Source organism: Castor canadensis, chromosome 2, assembly GCF_047511655.1.
Source record: "Castor canadensis chromosome 2, mCasCan1.hap1v2, whole genome shotgun sequence".
Lineage (NCBI taxonomy): Eukaryota > Metazoa > Chordata > Mammalia > Rodentia > Castoridae > Castor > Castor canadensis.
Genome location: NC_133387.1, coordinates 132,190,244 through 132,210,738, shown reverse-complemented (window position 1 = coordinate 132,210,738; position 20,495 = coordinate 132,190,244). Strand labels below are relative to the sequence as shown.

Sequence of the window (20,495 nt, the reverse complement as noted above, 5' to 3'; positions counted from 1 at the left end):
GGGAAAGGACACAGATCCTTGACAGAATTTGTCACCTCAAGGTGACTGTGGACATGTCAAAGATGTGAGCCCTGAGAACCGACGTCAGAGTTTTAGGCCTCTGATGGGAGGAATCATGTGATACAGGATCTTCTGTCTTGTTTTGAGATGTGTCGTCTAAGCTGGCCTGGAACTAGAGCTTCTCCTGCCTTAGTCTCTGGAGTGCTGAGATCACAGGTATGGGTCACCACAGCCAGCTTCCCAATATTTGTTCTTTTAATTATTACTGTTGTGCATTTCCCAATGTGAGTTAAGGTTTCAAGGTACATTCACGAATGCGAAGTGTGCCAGGGCCCAGGGGCTCACACCTGCAAACCTAGCTACTCAGGAGGCAGAAATCAGGAGGACTGCAGTTTGAAGCCAGGCTGGCAAATAGTTTGAGAGACCCTATCTTGAAAATGTACAATGCCAAAAGGGCTGGCAGAGCAACTCAAGTGGTAGAGCACCTGCTTAGCAGGGGCTCACACCTGCTTACCTGAGTTCAAACCCCCATACCATCAAAAAAAGAAGGTGAAGTGGTCTTTTCTTTTTTGGCCAGTAGCTTATTATTTCATTAATCCCTCCTCCCCCATCTCTCCTCTCCAACATCCCAGCCTTGTAATTAAATTTAGGAACTTTCAGAAGTTTCCTTGTATCACTTCACATGAGAGAAATAAAAGCTCAAAGCACTTTGAAGATGTCAGCATCAAAATTATCCAGTGTACCTGCCTAGAAGGCAATTTCAGAATGAAATTCCTTAGATATTTAAGTCTCTCTTCATCACAATCAAACTCTCCTTTCGTCACATCATCTCTATTATAAAATCACAATTGCCCGGTGTAGTGGCTTGTGACTGTCATCTCAGCTATGAGGGAGACTGAGGTAGGAGGAACATGTGAAACACTCCTTTTTAAACTTTCTGTATGCCAAATTTTCACTCACAACTAAATTTATTACATCCTTCTTGTCAGGCCTCTGACTCTAGCATCATCTTAAAAGTATCTGTTGTCATAACTTTTAAATATCTAATAGATATTTAAGAAATTAAATATCTTAAATATCTTAAGATATTTAAGAAATTAAATATCTAATTTCTTTTTGTTGTACTTTTAACTACTTTTTTTCTTTTTTAACCTACTGTCTTAAAACTCCAGTTTGCCTTTGAGAGCTAAAAATCCTTGTACTATGCTTAAGGCTCTTTGTCAGAATGCCCTGATGGTCTTTTAGGTATTTTGATGAGGAAAATTCTGATGTCCTCAGTTTACTTAAGGAGGGGTGCCAGGTGTGATAGTACACATCTGTAATCCCAGCTCTGTGGCAGGCAAAGGTACGAAGATGGCAGTCAGAGGCTGGCCCCAGACAAGAAGTGTGACACTCTCTCCGAAAGATAAAGCAAAAAGGGCTGGGATTGTGGCTCAATTGGTAGAGGCTCCAGGCCCTGAGTTCAAACCCCAGAACTTTCAACAACAAAAACCTTGCTACTGGTAACTGCAGAACTTGTACCAGGGACTTGATTATTTTCTTGTCTGCCACCAGTAAGAGTTTAATTAATCCTTTTATTTCAGAGAATCTTCTGTCCAGGAATTTTGGCTTAACAATGACAATGGTGGAGAGAATGCAGGGATTTCCATTCAGAGTCTGTCAAGTCTTAGATTTACTAATGACTGAGTTTGTGTTCTTGGGATTAAATTTAGATTGTATCCTCACTTACAAAGTATTTTCATACTTTTCTTTTTCCATGCTGGGGATTGAATGCAGCAACTTGAGCCACACTTTTTTTTGGAGATGGTGTCTTGATAACTTTGCCAGGGCTGGCTGAGTAGCTGGGATTACAGACATGCACCACCATGTCTGGTTGCCATATTATGGAGATAATGAACATAAATATAAACATAAATATACAAAATGAACACCAGGTATACTTGAATTGCTTTATTTTTTTATCTCTCCTGACCATCATTTTAGCTCTGCATGTCTTACCTACAGATATTAATGTTGAAAATCTTGATAGTGATGATACCACTGAGGGTGAGTATTTGCTATTTCCTTCTACTTACCAAACTCCTTTTTTTTGGGAGGGGGTATGGGGGTTTGAACTCAGGGACTACACCTTGAGCCATTCCACCAGTCCTTTTTTGTGATGGTTTTTTTCAAGACAGGGTTTCTAGAACTATTTGCCCGGCTTTGAACCGTGATCCTCCTGATCTCTGCCTCCTGAGTAGGTAGGATGACAGGTGTTCTTAAATGTTCACGATAACTTACATTTATATGGCTTTTTGTACTTTACAAAGCTGTTTCAGGTGAAGACGGACCCACCCTATGACGTCACCCTAGAGACTCCTGATGGTGCACAAAAAGATACAATATAAGAGGAAACTCTTGCAATTTATTTATTAATACGTAAGATATAGTAATACCTGAGAACATAAGGAATTAGGAATAAATCTAAAAAGGTACAAAATTTCCACAGGAAAAATTATAAGATGTACATGAAGAGGTAACAAGAAAGCCTAGCTACTTGGGAGGCTGAGATTGGAAGGATCAAAGTTCAATGCCAACCCAAGGTAAATAGTCCATGAAATCCCAATCTCCAAAACAACCATAGAAAAATCGACTGGAGTTGTGGCTCAAGCCGAAGAGCACCTGCTTTGCAAACAGGAAGCCCTGACTTCAAACTCCAATCCCACCAAAAAAAAAAAAAAAATAGAGGTAGCAAGAGATTGGAATTAATAAATGTAGAGATACAATGTTCCTGGACATATTTAATATCAAGAAATTACAATTCTTAATGTAGTGCAATAAAAAATCTTTTAAGTTAAAACTGATACTAAAATTTAAGTGGAAGAATAAAGGATCAAAGCAGATGAACGCTTCTGAAGAAGGGAAGGGAAAGCTACTTGCTTACTAGGTATTAGACATTTTGAAATGGAGTAATTTAAGACGAAGTGGCATTGGCAGAGGGAGAGGCAAACTGACCACCATACCTCAACAGAGCTCAGAAGGAGAGTGCCACACTGTAGAACACTGGAAATGAACAGGGTAGCATGTCAGAGCAGGTGGAAAGGGGAGGCCCACTGCTGAGCAAATGGGCTTGGAAAAAAGTGGATTTCTGTATGGAAAATGGTAATGCCGGAGATTTACTTTCCATGACATGAAAAAATCAACTCCAGTTAGAAATCTAAATGTAAAATAAATTAAGCTTAGTAGAATATTGTTAGATTTAAAAAAAAAGATTATAGGATAGAGAAAGCTATCTTAAACAAAACATTGAAAACATTAATTGTAGGCACTCGCCTATAGTCCCAACACTCAGGAGAATCACTGGAACCTGGGAGTTCTAGACTACTTTGAGCAATACAGTCAGACCAGACCCTGTTTCAAAAATGACAAAAACTATTATAAAAGAAAGATCAACAAATGTGAGTATATTAAAACCAAGAATTTTTCTTTAACCTAGTTATCCTGGCACATAGCTATAATCCCCATCACTTGGGAGATGGGGCCAGGAGGATCTCAAATTCAAGGCGAGTCTGGGCTACATACCGAGATACTTTTTTTTGGTGGTACTGGGGTTTGGACTGAGGGCTTCCTGCTTGCTAGCCAGGCGCTCTACCACTTGAGGCACTCTCCCACCCAGCCCTTTTTTCTGTGGGGTATTTTGCAATAGGATCTCTAGAATTGTTTGCTGGGCTGGTCTTGAACTGTGATCTTTTCGAACTCAGTCTTCCAAGTAGCTAGAATTACAGTGTGACCCACCAGCGTTCAGCTTAAAAAGGACACTTTGAAGCAAGTAAAAGTAAACTGAAGGAAGACATTTCCAGGAGACAGACTTAGTGAAGGATCTATATGAAGACTAAATTAAGAACTCTTATATGGCCAGGCACTGGTAGCTATTTAGGAGACTAAGATTGGACTGGTTGGAGGGCAGTCTGGGAAAAGTTTGCAAGACCCCATCTCCAAAATAATCAAATAAATGGACTGAATGTGTGGCTCAAGCAGTAGAGCACCTGCTTTGCAAGCATGAAGCACTGAGTTCAAACCCTAGTCCTACCCAAAAAAAAGAACTCTTCCAGGAAGTGTAGGGTTGGGGAGATGTTGGTCAAAGGATAAAATTTCCAGTTACAAAAGGAGAAATAAGTTAAAGACAATTTGGTGACCATAAAACTGATAAGCAGATTTTAAGTTGTCACGAGAAAAGCTGTAACTGTGAGGTAATGCACGTTAAGTACTAGGATTCTAAGAGCCCTATACTGGAGGACTTGTCATTCCCTCCTCAATCTACTATGTAGTGCCCACTCCTCTCCTTTCCCACCCTCTCACACGGGCAAGCAATCCCATTACAGTTTACGGTTCATTTTTGAGTTTTTTCAGCACAAATGAGCAGATATCTAGATGTTTTCTTAAACCCTTTTCCTACCACAAAGGGCAGCATACTGTGCTTTAGCCATTAATCAAAATTTACTTTGTAGAGTTCCACGGAATTGGGGCTGGAGGTGTAGCTTGGCTGTAGGGTGCACATTTAGCATGCTTGAGGCCTGGGGCTCAATTCCCAGAACCTTCCCTCCAAAAAAGATGGAGTGAATTTGCCTAAGAAGTCTGCTTCCCTAAGCAAATGTTTTCCTGCTTAAATGCTGATGGCCAGAATGAAATGGATTAATCATGAGATCCAAGGAACCTGAAATATCAACATATTTAATGTCCAGAAAGTTCTAATTCTCTTCCACCTATGGGCTCCACACTAAACTTACTTTAGTAAATGTTGAGTAGCAGGAAGTTCAGACTACAGAGTTGCCACCAATGAAATCAAGTATTCCCTCTCCAGATACTCACCATGTCTGTGGGACAGTATGCGTTCCCAAGTCTTTGAATCCTAAAGCCTGCATCTAACTGTGTTGCCTTATCTAACCTGTAGTGCTCTGGATTCCTGAGGCTAATGGGGAGCCCCAAACTAAGTACTGCATAGGACTGGCACTACCCACCAAGCATTTCCCTGACAATCCATGACCCCACTCAAAGGGGCCAGAAACTGAGGATAAAATATCCTCAGTTCAGCCTATCCTTCCCCTCAAGCAATCCTATTGTTATCAACCCCCAAAGTCAGATTTGTGCGTCCAATGAACAGCAAATACCAAATACTGAACTGGCCAGTGCTTGGAGTACAGAAAGCTTGATCAAGAAGGCACCAACTAAAGCTAGGTGTTCTACCACTTAAGCCACTCCACCAGCCCTGTTTTGTGGAAGGTTTTTTTCAAGATAGGATCTCATGAACTATTTACCTGGGCTGACTTTGAACTGTGATCCTCCTGATCTCTGCCTCCTGTGTAGCTAGGCTTACAGATGTGAGTCACTGGCACCCAGCTGCTCTGGTAATTTTAAAATTTATTTTTTATTTTGGTGGGACTGTGGTTTGAACTTGGGGCTTTGTGCTTGCAAAGCAGGCTCTCTACCACTTAAATCACACCTCCAGTCCATTTTGCTTTGGTTATTTTTGGAGATGGGGATTAATTGCCCTGGCTGATCTCAAACCTCAATCCTCTGGGTCCAGCCTCTCAGGATCACAGGCTGAGACACCATTGCCTGGTTTAGTGATTTCTTAAGTTTTGATAAAATCAAGATTTTCAGCCTTGATGGGAGAGGAAATGTGGTAGGCCATTGAGCAATCTACGGTTCTGGAAAACAAGCTTGTAAATTATTTGTGATGTTGTTCATTCTTCTCTAACAAAGACAAGGTTAGCAATTCCTAATTACAGCTCAAGGTCTGGTTAGCTTGGCCAGAGGAAAGAATGTGCTGCTTGGCATTTCCTTTTTGTTTTTTGGTGGTACTGGGATCTGAACTCAGTACCTTGTATTTGCTAGGCAAGCACTCTACTACTTGAGTCTCACCCCTGACTCTTTTTGCTTTATTTTTTTTGCCCAAGCTGGCCTCAAATCTTGATCCTCCTGATCTCTGCCTCTTGAGTAGCTAGGATTACAGGCATGAGCTATCATGCCCAGCCTCTCTTTGGTTTTTCAACCTTAGGAAGGGACAATGGTTTAAGTCCCTTACAAGAGAAAAAATATTAATTTAATTATGGGGTCCAGTTACAAATCCCCAGTCTATTTCATAATATCTCAATCTTGTAGGAATAAGGACAATGACTGACAGAGCTGTTTCCTGCTGAGAAGGGGTGAAGTACGGGGAAATGGAGGAATGAAATTGCTTCACATAAAATTTGAAATATTTACAAGATCCTGGAGTAAATTCAAGGCTCTGTGAAACCAGTATGAGTGCAGGGGGCCGTTGGTTCATGCCTATAATCCTAGCTACTCAAGAGGCAGAGATCAGGAGGATCATGGTTCTAAGTCAGCTCTGGCAAATAGTTTGAGAAACCCTATGTGGAAAATATTTCACACAAAAAAGGGTTGGGGCATGGCTCAAGCAATAGAGTGCCTGCCTAGCAAGCATAAGACCTTGAGTTTAAAACCTAGTACTGTCAAAATAAAAAACAAAAACCAAACCAAAACCTCATCGTTTGAGCTCCCTAGCAATTGCTTTACTGCAGTATTTTTAAATACATTTATTTATAACAAAAATTACAAATTGGATCCATAAAATGGGTATTCCTAATTTACATAGCTCAGAAAATAGACTCAAAGCCCTGAGGACCCAGAAAACAATCCTGAGAACCTTACTCATGTATTCCTCGTGCTTCTGGGGATACTTGTTAAGTCAGGAAACATGTATTCAAATCTTTTCAAGGTCAGTTCATTTTCAGCAGAGCTGTTGATATGAATACAACAGAAACTATTTGCTATACTACAAATCCCTCCTTGCTTGGCAAGGTTAAAGTCTGGAGCAGTCACACTACTTCAGCTGAATGAAGCTGGCCTAGTCAGTTACATTAGTTAGTTCAAGGATGATGCTTTTTTTTTTTTTTTTTTTAATTTTGGTGATATTGGGGTCTGAACTCAGGGCTTTGCGCTTGCTATTCAGGGGCTCCACCACTTGAGCCATGCCCCCAGCCTTCCAAGGTGATGGATTTTAATCACATCTGTGGCCTCTTACCCTTCACTGAAGGTAGAATGTACTGAATGTATATCAAGATCCACCTTATTGGTTCTCTCTTACTTACTGTGGTTGGGATTGAACCCAGGACCTCATGCATTGCTGGCAAGCCATCTCGATCATTAAGTTATACCCCCAGGTTTAGTTCTTAAGTTTATAAGAGCTAGCTTAGTGCTTAGTTTTTTGGGACTGGTGGTTAGAAAGGCATGGGATATCCTAGTAGACAAGTTCCCCCAATTCTCCAGCTGTCCAGACAGCTTTCAAAGCTCCTGCAAGCAAACAAGTATCCCATCAGAGCACACAGGATCCTTGATAAATTGCTTAAATTGAGCTCCGGGTCTTGGGGCAAAGCTTCCTGGGTTAGAGCCTGTGGTCTGTAACCAGTGGGATTTGATCTTTTATCAAATGTTATTAGTTGGATTTACTAGGGGCCAAGTCCGGAGCCAAAAAACAGACCTTTATAGATATACAACGGAAGCTGGACATGCTCTCCCACACCCTTTCCCGGTTGTTCAGGAGATGGAGACTGAGAGGACAGAAGGTCAAGCCTAGTCTGGGCAAAAGTTAGCAAGACTCAAGGCTCATGTGGTAAGCACTTATCTAGCTAAGGGCCAGGCCTCAAGTTCAAACCCCAGTTTGGCAGGAAAAAAAAAAAAGACCTAACAGGAGAATGTGGATGCTGAGTATCTCAAACATTGAGTCTCTCGTAGGCAAAGGAGAAGAGTGTGGTTCTTTGATAGACTTTATCAAGGCCGTGATAGGAGGTAGGTAGGTGCTTCAGAATGGCTTTTCCTTACACAAAATTTAGCTGAACTATTATGGAGAAATGGAAGTCTAAAGAGTCTTTTGTTTGTTTTGTTTTTTTGTTGGTGGTACTGAGGTTTGAACTTAGGGCCTCATGCTTGGTAGGCAGGTGCTCTTATCACTTGAACCACTGCACCTGTTGCTTTTTTGTGGTACTGGGGTTTGAACTTAGGGCCTACATCTTGAGTCTCTCCACCAGCCCTTTTTAGTGACAGTTTTTTTCAAGATAGGGAACTATCTTGTGGAACTATTTGCCCAGGACTGGCTTTGAACCACAATCCTCCTGATCTCTGTCTTCTGGGAAGTAAGGGTTACAGGCTTGAGCCACTGGTGCCCAGCTAAACAGTGTTTTGATTTTAGCAATACTGTTGGGCTCACAATAATTCATAACCTCAGGATTTAAGGCAAAACCCAAGCTTCTCTCTGTGAAGTTAAAAAAATACAAAGGGAAAGGGAGGGGCTCACGGGGTCTTAGGTGTTTAGTCTTACTCCGTATGTTACTTTGGAGGGTCTTTTATCATATTTCACAGAAACGTTAGGCACAGTGGAGAGTTACAGGAAAATCCAAGGAGTTGATATGGTCATGAACCATGGGGGGTTTTGGATGACATATCAAACAATCAGTTAAAAGTCCTGTCTTAGCCAGGGTTTGAAAGATCCTGGTCACAGACTTACCTTTCTATGTGAGAAAAAAAAAACAGACACATACAGAGAATGCAGTTATCTTTTCACACAAATATGAGTTTAAAGACTGTAAACAGAAATCACACTAAAATTTCTAGAGGAATGACAAACAGGTAGTATGGACAATTATGTTTGTAATATCTTTTTTTGGTAGAGAGGTGAACAGGGTCTTGCTACACAGCCCACATTGACCTCCAACTCACATCTTCCTTCCTGCCTCAGCCTCCCTAGTGCTAGGGTTATAGGTGTGTGCCACTACAACTGGCTAACAATGTCTTTTTGAAGAGAAACTTCAAAGAGAAACTGTGATTGGGTCACATGTCCATCAGTCTTTGGTTGCGTTGGAGTCACACTTGGGTAAGCTTGACTTGGGTGTGATGTATCCAACATTTAATTCCTGCAAGTTTAACAAATAAGTGGGCAGTCACCAGAATACCTGAGGGCCCATTGCATCTGACAGGCAGTTGGTCCTCCACCCTTAAACTGACACAGAGGGATATCTGTTGGAAGCAAATTCACAAAGACAAGTTAGGATCTCATTAAAGGTTTTCAATAATCAGTAATTATGATTTTCCTTCCTAGTTAGGTGTCCTGGTGTCCTAGTGAGGATAACTAGAATGGTTTCCACTACATTAATTCCTTTGAGCTCAATTGGGAGTCTGTACCTAGGTGCCATCCTTATTGCTGAAAAAGAGAGCATTTTCAAGTTGGTCTCTTGGCAGATTCTTGCATTGGTTCTTTCCTTTCTTTGTACTGGGGTTTGAACTCAGGGCCTCTTGCTTGCTGTGCGGTGTTCTACCACTTGAACCACACCCCACTTTTTTTTTTGTTTTTTTTTTTTATGGGACTGGGGTTTGAACTCAGGCTTTGCACGTGCAAAGCAGGCACTCTACAGCTTGAACCACACTTTCAGTCCATTTTGCTGTAGTTATTTTAGAGATGGGGTCTTGCCAACTATTTGTTGAGGCTGACCTTGAACCAGGACCTTCTCAATCTCAGCCTTTCAAGTTGTTAGGATTACAGGCATGGGCCACCACTGCCCAGCCCTTTTTTCTTTTTGAGACAGGATCTCATTATGTAGCACAGGCTGGCCTCAAACTTGTGAGCCTCCTGCCTCATCTCCTGAGTGCTGGAGGTTGGAGTAGACCAAGTCTGGCTGTAATGGATTTTTTTTTTCTAGTACTGGAACTTGAATACAGGGCCTACACCTTGATCCACTCCACCAGCCCTGTTTTTCATGAAGGGTTTTTTGAGATAGGTTCTCACGGAACGATTTGCCCATACTGGCTTTGAACCACGATCCTCCTCATTACTACCTCCTGAGTAGCTAGGATTATAGGCATGAGCCACTGGCACCTGGCTGTAGTGGCTTTTTTAAAAGTGTGATTCAAGCTGGGCACCAGTAGCTTATGCCTGTAATCCTGGGACCAGTTGGAGTCAAGTGCCTCAAAGCTCATGGTTCATGCTGCCTTTCTGGAAGCTTGGTCAGCCAATTTGTTTCGTGGATGATGAATTATGGCTACTTCCTTTGGTTTGTTAAAGTAACAGCCAGAATTTCAAAAGCATCTAGTATCCTATTTCCTGAGGTTAATAAGCCTCTTTCTAGAGCCCAATGAGGGTAAATGACTGAGAATTCACACCTGGAGCAATTATCAATCACTTTATTTTTACTCAATAGTAGAACTCTCATGAAGGTCATGAATTCAGCCTTCTGTACTGAGGTGACAGGGAGTAAGGCCTTTGCTTTTACTGGTCTCTTGCAAGATATCAGGGGTACCTCTGGCCCAGCATTGTCCTTGAACCACGAAATTGCTATGGTCAGTGAACACTTCCAGGTCCAATTTTCCCAGTGATTGGTGGGTCAGATCTAGCTCACTGGAAAGCTTAATTATCTGAAGATGATCATGTAAAGGAGCTCACTGAAGTTGATGGCCAACAAAGTGGCAGACTTAAGAGTAGAAACTACTTTTACATTAGAGTTGTCTAACAGGATGGCATGACATCTTCCCAACTGATGTGAAGTTAGCCAATAGCCTCCTTTTTGCTCATAACAGAACACAGTTGGGGGTAGGGGTAATACACTGCTCCAGAGTGAGCTTTCCAGTTTCCTGGAGAGCATCACAGGTTGCTGCCACTTTCTGGAGGCAAGAAGGCCATCTCTTTGCTGTCTGACCACTGCATTAGGAAGCCATAAGGCAGCAAAAGGATGGAGAGTCTGAGTTACACTTCAGGAGGACTCCTTCCCTACTTTTTATGTATTAAAAGGTCAGAAGACTTTCTTAAATCTGGGAGGCACAAACCTGTAGTGGTAAACAGCTTTTTCTTTATCTGTTTGAAGGTTTGTTGGTATTTCTTTTGTCTTGGTTGTTTGGGGTTTAAACTCAGGACTTCATGCTTGCTAGGCAGGAGGGCTACCCATTGGGCCACTCTGCCAGCCCTTTTTGGTGTTCGGTATTTTCAAGGTAGAGGCTCATGAACTATTTGCCAGGGCTGGCTTCAAACCTCAATCCTCCTGATCTCTGCCTCCTGAGTAGCTAGGATTACAGGCGTGAGCCATTGGCACCAGACTGTTGGTAATTCCTAGGCCACTGTAGATCATTTCCCTTTAAAGCCTCCAAAAAGTTTAACAATTAGCCCAAAGTTGAGAATCCGGATGGCAAAATCTGGCTATCCCCCAAAAGTTACATAATTGTTGGTGGCTCACGGGGGTGGCTACATGGTTGATGGTTCCTCTCTGATTAATGAACAAATTTTTCTGTCCCTTGGAGAATTCACATCCCAAATACTTAACAGTATCTTGACAGACTGGGCTTTTTTCTTGGAGACTTTATGTCCTTCTATCAGTCAAGAAATATAAGGTTTGAGCAGTATGTTCTTTTTCTCTTTTTTGGCAGGTAGGTGCTCTATTGCTTGAGCCACGCCTCTAGCCCAGTATTTTCAGTTGAAGCCACTTTGCCACTTTGTTCTTAAAATGTTACTTACATATTGCAGAAGTGCAGAAGTCCTTTTTTTTTTTTTGGAGGTTTGAGATAGGACCTTGCTATGTAGTTAGGCTGGTGTCAGACTCATTATCCTCTTGCTTCAACCTCCTGAGTGCTGGGATTTCAGGCATGTGCCACCATGCCTGGCTTAAAGGAGTCCTTTTAGCTAAGGGTCTCTTGAGTCTATGGCTAGTATGCTTTCAAAGATTGTGGAAGAGGACTTAAACTCTTACAGAAGAATGGTCCCACAAAATTGTTGTATGGCATATGTCTCTGGGTCCTGCCACTCAAAAGCAAGTATCTCTTAACAGTTTTCTTTTGTGGGATGCAGAGAAAGGAATCCTGTAAGTTTAGTATAGTGAACCAACATAGGTCGTCTGATAAGGTGTTCAGGAAAATGTAAGAGTTGGGAACAAATGGATGTATATCCTTCACTCTTTGATTTATGGCCCCCAGGTTCTACACAAACTGATATTCTTTGTAATTCATCCTTTGCCCTGGGTGAATGAGTGTATCATATGGGGAATGGCTCAGGAGTATCTGAATTCTTTTGTGACTTCTCCTTTAAAGGATATTGTGAAGTTGGTTAGTTATAGTCCATGGACTTCCTTTTGAGACTATGGACAGGGATGGCAGTTTGGTCTGCCCATATGAACCCTCTTTACCTGATTCAAGATGTCTTCTGGTACCTTCAAGCCTTCCCAGAGTTATTCTGATGCAACAGCATCTGGAGGTGGCAGGCATATTTAGGTGAAACTTCTATTTCTTAGCCAACCTGGTGAAAACATTATCTGATCATTCAGTTTTGCAAGCAAATCATGGCTCAGTAGAGAAACTGGGCATAAGGCTATGCTTTAAGTTAATTTTGCCAAGATGGCACTCCAAAGACAATTAAGGCTGCCCCCAAAAGTCATGAAAAATCAATCATGATTTTTTTGCATCAGATTAGCGTGTGTTAATGACAGAAAAAGTAAGCCTCCATATTTATAAGAAAGTCATTAACTTGTTCCTACTGTCATTTGTAGCCAAAGCTCCTCTGGGAATAAAATGAGACTATGTTACATCTACAGGTGCCACTGGCTTCTTCATTCTTTACCAGAAATTTCTTTTAATCCTACCATTTCAGTTGGCAGAGTTCTTTTTTTGTTTCTGTTTTGTTTGTGAGTTGGCAGAGTTTTTATCTTGTTTTTCCAACTCTTTTAGCTTCTCTAATCTTGGGCAATCTTTAATCTTGAGTTTTTTTCCTTACAGAAATTGCTCTGATTCTTTCCTGAGGTGGCTGACTGTTGCTTACCTTCTTTGGGTTCTTCTAATCTTTTGTTTTCCCTCTGGGTTTCTGTAGTGCTGCTGTTAAGCAAGGGAGCCTGTTGCTTCATTTTTCTACTGGTCTTCAACTCTTGGGCTTGATTTTTGTTATTATAAACCTAACCAGCCATTTCTACCGGGTGAAAGAAGACATTCCTAAAGTCCCATCCACATTTTGTGATTTCCTTTTTATATCAAGAGCAGTTTGGTTGGTAAGAGTGATGTTTACTATTTTTTAAAAAAATTTTTGGAGTCTCAGGATTGTCTTCACAGTACTTCTGATACATAGTACTCCTCAGGAGGGATCCTCCTGAGAATTTTATTTGAACTCCTGAGCCCTGTAAAACCTCTTTAATTTGGTAACATCCCTTTTTAAGCACTGTTAGTAGGCAATTCCTACGTTTCCTTCTTTTCTTTTCTTTGAACTTAGGGCCTGTGCCCAATGGATAAACATTCTACAGTTGAGCCATGACCCCAGACCTTTTTGCTTTAGTTTATTTTTCAGGTAGGGCCAGCCTAGGATCTAGACTCCTACCTACACCTCCTGAGTAGCTAGGATTACAGGTGTGAGCCACTGTGCTGGGCTCCTGATGGGCCAATCCAAGGTTATTCATGTCCTAGCTGGGTTCAAGTTGTAGGGCCAACTTCATTTGCCTCTACTCTGGCAGGATTCATTGGATACAGTAGAGACAGCCCTTGGGCTTCAGTCAACAGCATAATGTTCAGGAGATTCTGAGTATCAGCCCAAGTTGGGCTATGAAACGGAGGCAAACAAATCTTCCACATGGGAGGGATTGTCCTGATATGTTCAGAATAGAGCAATAATGTTCTACTATTTCCCCAAATAGATCAGAAGTAGGGAAAAGGGGATGCATCCAAAGTACTCAAGCTGCCTGCCCTGCCTGGCTTTCAGTGGCACCTGTTAGACATGGGAGGGAGTGACCATTCTAGGTATCTCCTCCTCTCTGAATATTCCTCCACCCATTTGCCCCATAAGAGGGCAAAGTGGCTGTAGCCACCAGCTGAAGAGCTTGTAGGTGATGGATCCCTTGATGGACTTTAGAGCATTTTAAGTTACTTTCTTTTTGCCCCTGTTCTGTGTCATGTTTTTCTGCTTGCTGAACCATGAATTTTGCACCTGTGCTGAGCAGGCTTTTTTTTTTTTTTTTTTTTTTTGTGGGACTGGCAGTTGAAGTCAGGGCTTTGTGCTTGCAAAGCAGGCTAACTCTTCAGCCACACCTCCAGCCCACTTTGGTCTGGTTATTTTTTAGGGATGGGGTCTCAAAAACTGTTTGCCTGGATTGCTTTGGAACCACAATCCTCCTGATGTCAGCCTCCCAAGTAGCTACAATAACAGGTGTGAGGCACCAGTGCCTGACTACCTGAGCAGGCTTTCTGACAAAGTAACACAAGGTTTCTTGGATTATGGGACCCAATATGGGTCTCATTTGCTTTCTCTTTCAAAAAGAGAAATATGCTCAGGTAGTAGGGCACCAGCCTAGCAAGCAAGCCCTTAGTTCAAACCTCATTACCGCAAAAAAAAAAAAAAAAAAAAAAAAAAAAGAAAAAAGAAAAAAAAGCATATATGGGACTTCTTCCCATTTGCCTTTTCTCTGACAAAGTAATTCCATTGCTAGATGTTGCGGTAACTTGAGATCCATTTATGGGTCATTTTTCTCTTGCGCCTAAAGCATACTGAAGCCAAGCAGCATTACAAAAAAAGGTCAATTTTCTTTCTTTTCACAGGCTCGGAACTGAAAGCAGTCCAATTCTGAAGCATAGTTTAATGGGCTATAAACTGGAAACAAACAGGGTCAGACAAAACATCACACTGAACAACTGACTGCTGCAGGAAAGGAACCAGAGTGAAGACTAACAATTCCTTATACTTCTTCCAAAGCGTGGGTCCCAAACTATTTGGGTGGGGAGTCCCCCTTACATGGAACCCAAGAGACCAAATACAAATGGAAAGAAAAGGGAACTCCGTGGCCGCACGTGCTGACACGCCTCACCCGGCTGGTTCAATTGGAAAGTGTATCGAAGCTAAGAAGTCTCCCTGCTCCAGCGGTTTTGCACCGCCCGCAGGAGACCAGATATGGGGAAATCCCCAAGGTTAATAGTGCTCCGGCAGCCATAGCTGCCTCGGGGTGTCCAACCGGTATCGGGGTCCGCCCACCACCAGCGCGAAACTTCTGGCTCGCTCACCCGCCAATATTTTCAGTATTCGCCAGCCCCTCCCACCTCCTGCCGGCGAGGACAAACATTCCCAGGATCCTGGGCGATTTCCATTGACGTTACTTCCGGAACAAGTAACCTTTCTTAAGCGGTTGCAGGTCTGAACAACTCTCGCGATACTTGCTCCCGCGAGATCTGCTTGCTCACTCTAGCGATGACATCCTCCTCCTCCTCCCCGCCGCCTTTCGGCAATCTTCGCCAGTCCCAGTCTCGACCAATCTGCACTCAGATAGTATAGATGAGGGTCTCCCCCCAGAACCCCGGTCCGCGCGGGGCGCCAGGAGGCAGCGGCGGGGTACCAGCTGCACAGGGCCGAAGGCAGCGGCACCGGACGGCCAAGGGCTGGTGACTAGTAGCGAGCGTGGGCGGGGCGGGGGTAAGCCCGCCGAGTAACGGCTCGATTGTTCTGGCCTGGCTATGGCGCCTCTCCTCCCCCCCGCCATGGCTCCCCGTGTCCCTGCTCCGCTCCTCTCAGTGAGTGAAAGTGGCCGCCGCCGCCGCCGGCCCAGCGCCCGCAGCCGCCTCAGCGCCGCCGCCATCTTGGGGTCCCAGGAGCCGCCGAGGGAGCGAGCTAGGAGCGTTCACGTCCAACGCAGTCACCGTCCCACGGCCTCAGAGAGCGAACCGCGGCTCCACAGTCGGCGGGGCGACCCCCCCCTCCGGACCCCGCCCGCACCCCGCCCCCCCTCCGCCGCCGCCGCGGCGGCGGGGCCCCGCGGCCCGAGGTGAGGTGACTAGAGGTGGGCGGGCGAGCGGAGGGGGGTCGTGTAGGCCCCGTTGCGCCCCTCTCTGCGGGCGGCGGCTGGGCCGCGTCTTAAAGGGGCCGTCGCCCCCGGCCCTTGGATTTGTTGGGGTTGGTAGGGAGGATGGGTGTGGACACTCCCCACGGGGTTGGGACCTCTGAGACCAGGGCCTCGTCCTTCCCCTCTCCTACCTCTGGACACTCGGGGTCACGCGGTGACCTCAGCTACCTGAGGAAACCCGTGGGGCACCCACACGTGGGGAGTATGTTAGACCAGGTGCACGTGGGACCCGGTGGGGCGGTGTCGGGCTAACACGTGTGTGGGTTTGGGTGTGGGGAGGGGCAGGGCGGAGGCTGCCGGGGCTGGAGTGGGCAGCGGGTGAGCGTCATGCCTGTCAATTTAAAGAAATGAGATCTCTGTAATAGAAGTGTCAGTTTGTGGGGAGCAAGCTGGGACAGGGGTGAATGGTGCACCCTGTTGGTTGGTGTTAGTTGGGGGCAGGCCAACATGTGCACTGACTTGGGACTATGTAGATGACACCCCCTTTGCATTTTTAGGCTTTAGCAGGGCGTCTAGGCAAATGTCATCGTTTTTGACATTCCTTCTTGAGCTTGCAGATGAAAAGTACTACTTCCGTAATCACCGAGGATAGAAGCCCCCTACAGTTTAGGAGTGATAGAGCCCAAGAAAGCACTTAACTATTTTAGTTACCAGCCAACCGTGCCCAGAATTCTTAGGTTCACAGTCTCTAGATTCATGGTCTTGTTAGAAATGGGGGAGGGGATTTGGAGGTTGAATCGTGATTTTTTTCCCAGTTTTCATTGTGCCTTACCAAAGGAGAGACAGCATTCCTTTATGTAGTTCTGGTTGGCCTTGAGCTTGTAATTCTCCTACTTCAGTCTGGGATTACAGTTGTGTACCACCACATCTGACCTTTTTCTCTTTTTTTTTCTTTGGAACTGGAGTTTGAACTCACGGTTTACGCTTACAAAGCAGATGCTCTACTGCTTGAGCCATACTTCCAGTCCATTTTGCTCTGGTTATTTGGGAGATGAGGTCTTGCTAAGTAACTGCTGGGCTGGCCTTCATCATCGATCCTCCTGATCTCAGCCTCCCGAGTATATGGGTGTGAGCCACAGGTGCCTGGCTCTTTTTTTTCTTCCTAAAAGTAACTATTTCGGACTGGGCTGTAGCCCAGTGGTAGAGCGAATGCTTACTATGCACGATGCTCTGGGTTGCATCCCAGCATCAAAAATGAAAAGATTAAAAAAAAAAGTAACAGTTTCATTGAGATACCATGCACATGCCCAAAAGATTCAGCGGAATTAGGCATAATTGGATGCCTTTTAGTATATACATAGAGTTGTTTAGCTGTCACCACTAGATGGTCCGTCACTTCAAAAAGAAGACCTAGAAGTCTTTTTAAACAGTCACTCCCTGTTTCCTCTCTCCTTGGTTCCTAGTAATCACTAATCTGTTTTCTTTCTCCTTAGACTTGCTTATTCTGGGCATTTCCATTTCATATAAACTGAATCTTCCAAGATATGTCCAATAAACTGAAAGGATTTGAGATTATCATCAGTGGGTTCTGCATCCTTGGATTTAACCAATCTTGGCTTTAAAATATTTTTTAAAAACTTTAGAAAGTTTCGAAAAACAAATCTTGAATTTGCCACAGGCTGAACACTGTGATAAATCCTGGAAAATGAAATGGTGTGTAGGCAAACCCTGCTGTACTCTCCTCCCCTGTTTCACAGATCCTCAAGTCTCTCTAGTGCTTGTTTGAGCATTGTTCATTTTGCATCTTTTCTCTACTATGTAGTTGGTTGTGTCTGTACTGAACACATACAGAAATTTTTTCTTGTCATTCTGTAAATACAACAATACAGTATAACAACTTTTTTTTTTTTTTTTAACCGGGGTTTAAATTGATGGCCTACACCTTGAGCCACTCCACCAACCTTTTTTGTGATGGGTTTTTTTCAAGATAGGGTCTCTAGAACCATTTTCCCAGGGTGGCTTTGAACCTCGATCTTCTAATCTCTGCCTCCTGAGTAGCTAGGATTATAGCCGTGAGCCACTGGTACCTGGTGTGTAACAACTATTTACATAACTTATTGTTTTAGATATTACAAGAAACCTAAAGTCAGTAGAAAGATGTGTACAGGTTATATGCAAATACTACATCATTTTATATAAGGGACTTGATTATCCTTGTATTTTGATATAGAAGAGTCCCGCACCCAATCTCCATGTTACTAAGGAATTACTGTGTAGTCAGTCATGTGCCACATAATGACATTTCAGAACTACATATACAACTATGCCTATACCACATTAGCTTAGGTGTGGAGTGGGTTATACCATCTATATTAGTATAAACCTACTATATAATGATTGCATGACCACAAACATTGCCCCACATCACAGTTCTCAGAATCTGTCTCTGATACAGTGTATCAGAGTTGCATACCTTTCATTCTGAAAATAGTTTGAATCAGTTTTTGAACATCTATGAATTTTGGTAGTAAATAGCTGTGGAGAGCACAAATATGATTAGAAAGGGTTAGGACTGTGCTGGGGATGTACCAGTGGTTAGAGTACCTGCCTATCATGCATGGGGTGCTTTGGGTTTGATCCCCAGCAGTACAAAAAACTGCAGGTGCCAGTGGCTCACACCTGTAATCCTAGCTACTCAGGAGGCAGTGATCAGGAGGATTGTGGTTCGAAGCCAGCCTAGGCAAATAGTTTGAGAGACCCTATCTTGAAAAACCCTTCACAAAAATAGGGCTGGTGGAGTGGTTCAAGGTGAAGGCCCTGAGTTCAAGCCCCAGTACTGCAAAAGCAAAAAACAAAACAAAGAAAACACCTGGGTATGATGATGCAAGGCCAAGACAGAAGGATCAAAAGTTTAAGGTCAGCCTGAACTACCAACTTAGGCTACATCTCAAGTTCAATGACAGTCTGAGCTACATAGCAAGACCCTGTCTCAAAAACTAAGGAATGGGGGTGTAGCTCAGTGGTAGAGTGCTTGCCTAACATGTGCAGTGTGCTAGGTTCCATCCTTAGTACTGAAAAAAACAAAAACAGTTCATGACTAATAACATTTTGCATACATAAGGTAGAAATGCACTTAAGTCAAAACAACAGATCATAAGCTATGGTGTTATAATTTCACTTAATGAAAGTTGTTCATAGTATTACTGAAGAAAAGTATTGTAATGGATTTGATTGCTAGTTATTTTGTACACACAGGGCTAGGTAAGAAATCTTTTCTGACCAAAAGAAGATAAAAACTGGTTAGGGATTAAATAGGCCAACATGCAAGTTCACACAAAATAGAAATGTTAAAATGCAGTGACTTTTAGAGTAGTCAGCATATGATATGGGGTTATGTATAGGAAAATAAGTGAACTTGAAGACAAGTCTTAAAGCTTTAGTATTTTGATATGATAGGCTATAGCCTTTGCAGAGGATGCAAAGACCATAGGCACTATTATTAAAGAGCTCTTTTTTTTTTTTTTTTTTGGAGACAGGGTCTTGTGATGTAGTCCAGCCTGGTCCAGAACTCACTGTGGAGCCCTTCCTGATCTCAGAGTCCCCATTCACCTTCCTTAGCCTCCCACTGCTGGGATTATAAGTATGGACAACCATGCCTGACAGTAAAATACCTCACAAGAGTCAGTTAGCGTGCTAGATATCGTATTATCTTTTTAATCCTCACAAAACCAGATGATAATTAAAACAGTAAAATCAAATAGCCAGTAAATCAGTATTGTCTTATTTTAGCCTTTCAGCTTTCCCAAAGATATTCTGAAGAACATTTTGTAAAAAAGCCTAAAGTTATCAAATGATTCTTTTATGTACATCAAATCAGAAATTCAGTTGTAGAAACACTGGATTCAGTTGCTAATCAGGATACAGTGGACTTTCTTAGGGTGATACTGGTGTCTTTAATACCTACATAGGGACATTTCTTTTTTCTTTTTTTTTGGTGGGACTGGGCTTTGAACGTAAGGCTTTGCATTTGCAAAGCAGGTACTCTATCACTTGAGTCATTCCACCAGTCCTTTTTTGTGCGGGGTATTTTTGAGATGAGGTCTTGTAAGCTATTTTGCCTGGACTGGCTTCGAACCATGATCCTCCTGATCTCTGCCTTCTGAGTAGCGTAAGCCACCAGTGTATGGCTTGATTCTCAGTTTTAATCTATAAAACGAATGTTATAACTTCCGTTTAGGAGATTAAGTGACATAAACAAACACTTAGCACATCAATGAATGTTTGTTATTTTGAGGAAATAAGTACACCAAAGGTTGTGACATTGATTTAGTTTTAATTTGGAAAAGGGAGCATTAAATGTTAGGTAGCAGTAACAAACAACACATATGTGGGATTTTTTCACGTATTCAGGTATAGTCTCTTTGTTCTGGAATTGCTACTAGGAATATTCATATTTCTAGGGCTAGAGGTGTGTTCAAGTGATAGAGCGCCTGCTTTGCAAGCGGGAAACTCTGAATTTATAACCTCAGTTCCCCCCCCAAAAAAAAAAAGAATATATATTTTTATTTCTGTAAAAGAACAAATAAGGTACCTCTCGTTTGGCATGTGATAGCTTTTCTGGTAAGAGGTTATTAGCTAAATTAGAATAAAGTTTCAGTGACTGTGTGAACAGAAAAATGA

The 20,495-nt window shown here is 42.9% G+C and overlaps 1 protein-coding gene across 2 annotated transcripts in view; it reads left to right on the top strand.

Annotated features, from left to right (window-relative positions):
• Positions 1-15,738: 15,738 nt before the first annotated feature.
• Positions 15,739-20,495, top strand: part of Ino80 (INO80 complex ATPase subunit) — a 112,066-nt gene continuing 107,309 nt past the window's right edge. For both annotated transcript variants that reach the window (XM_020176189.2, XM_020176182.2), the window contains exon 1: positions 15,739-15,797. The gene's annotated coding sequence lies outside the window, so the exon portion shown is untranslated. The remainder of the gene's footprint in view (positions 15,798-20,495) is intronic.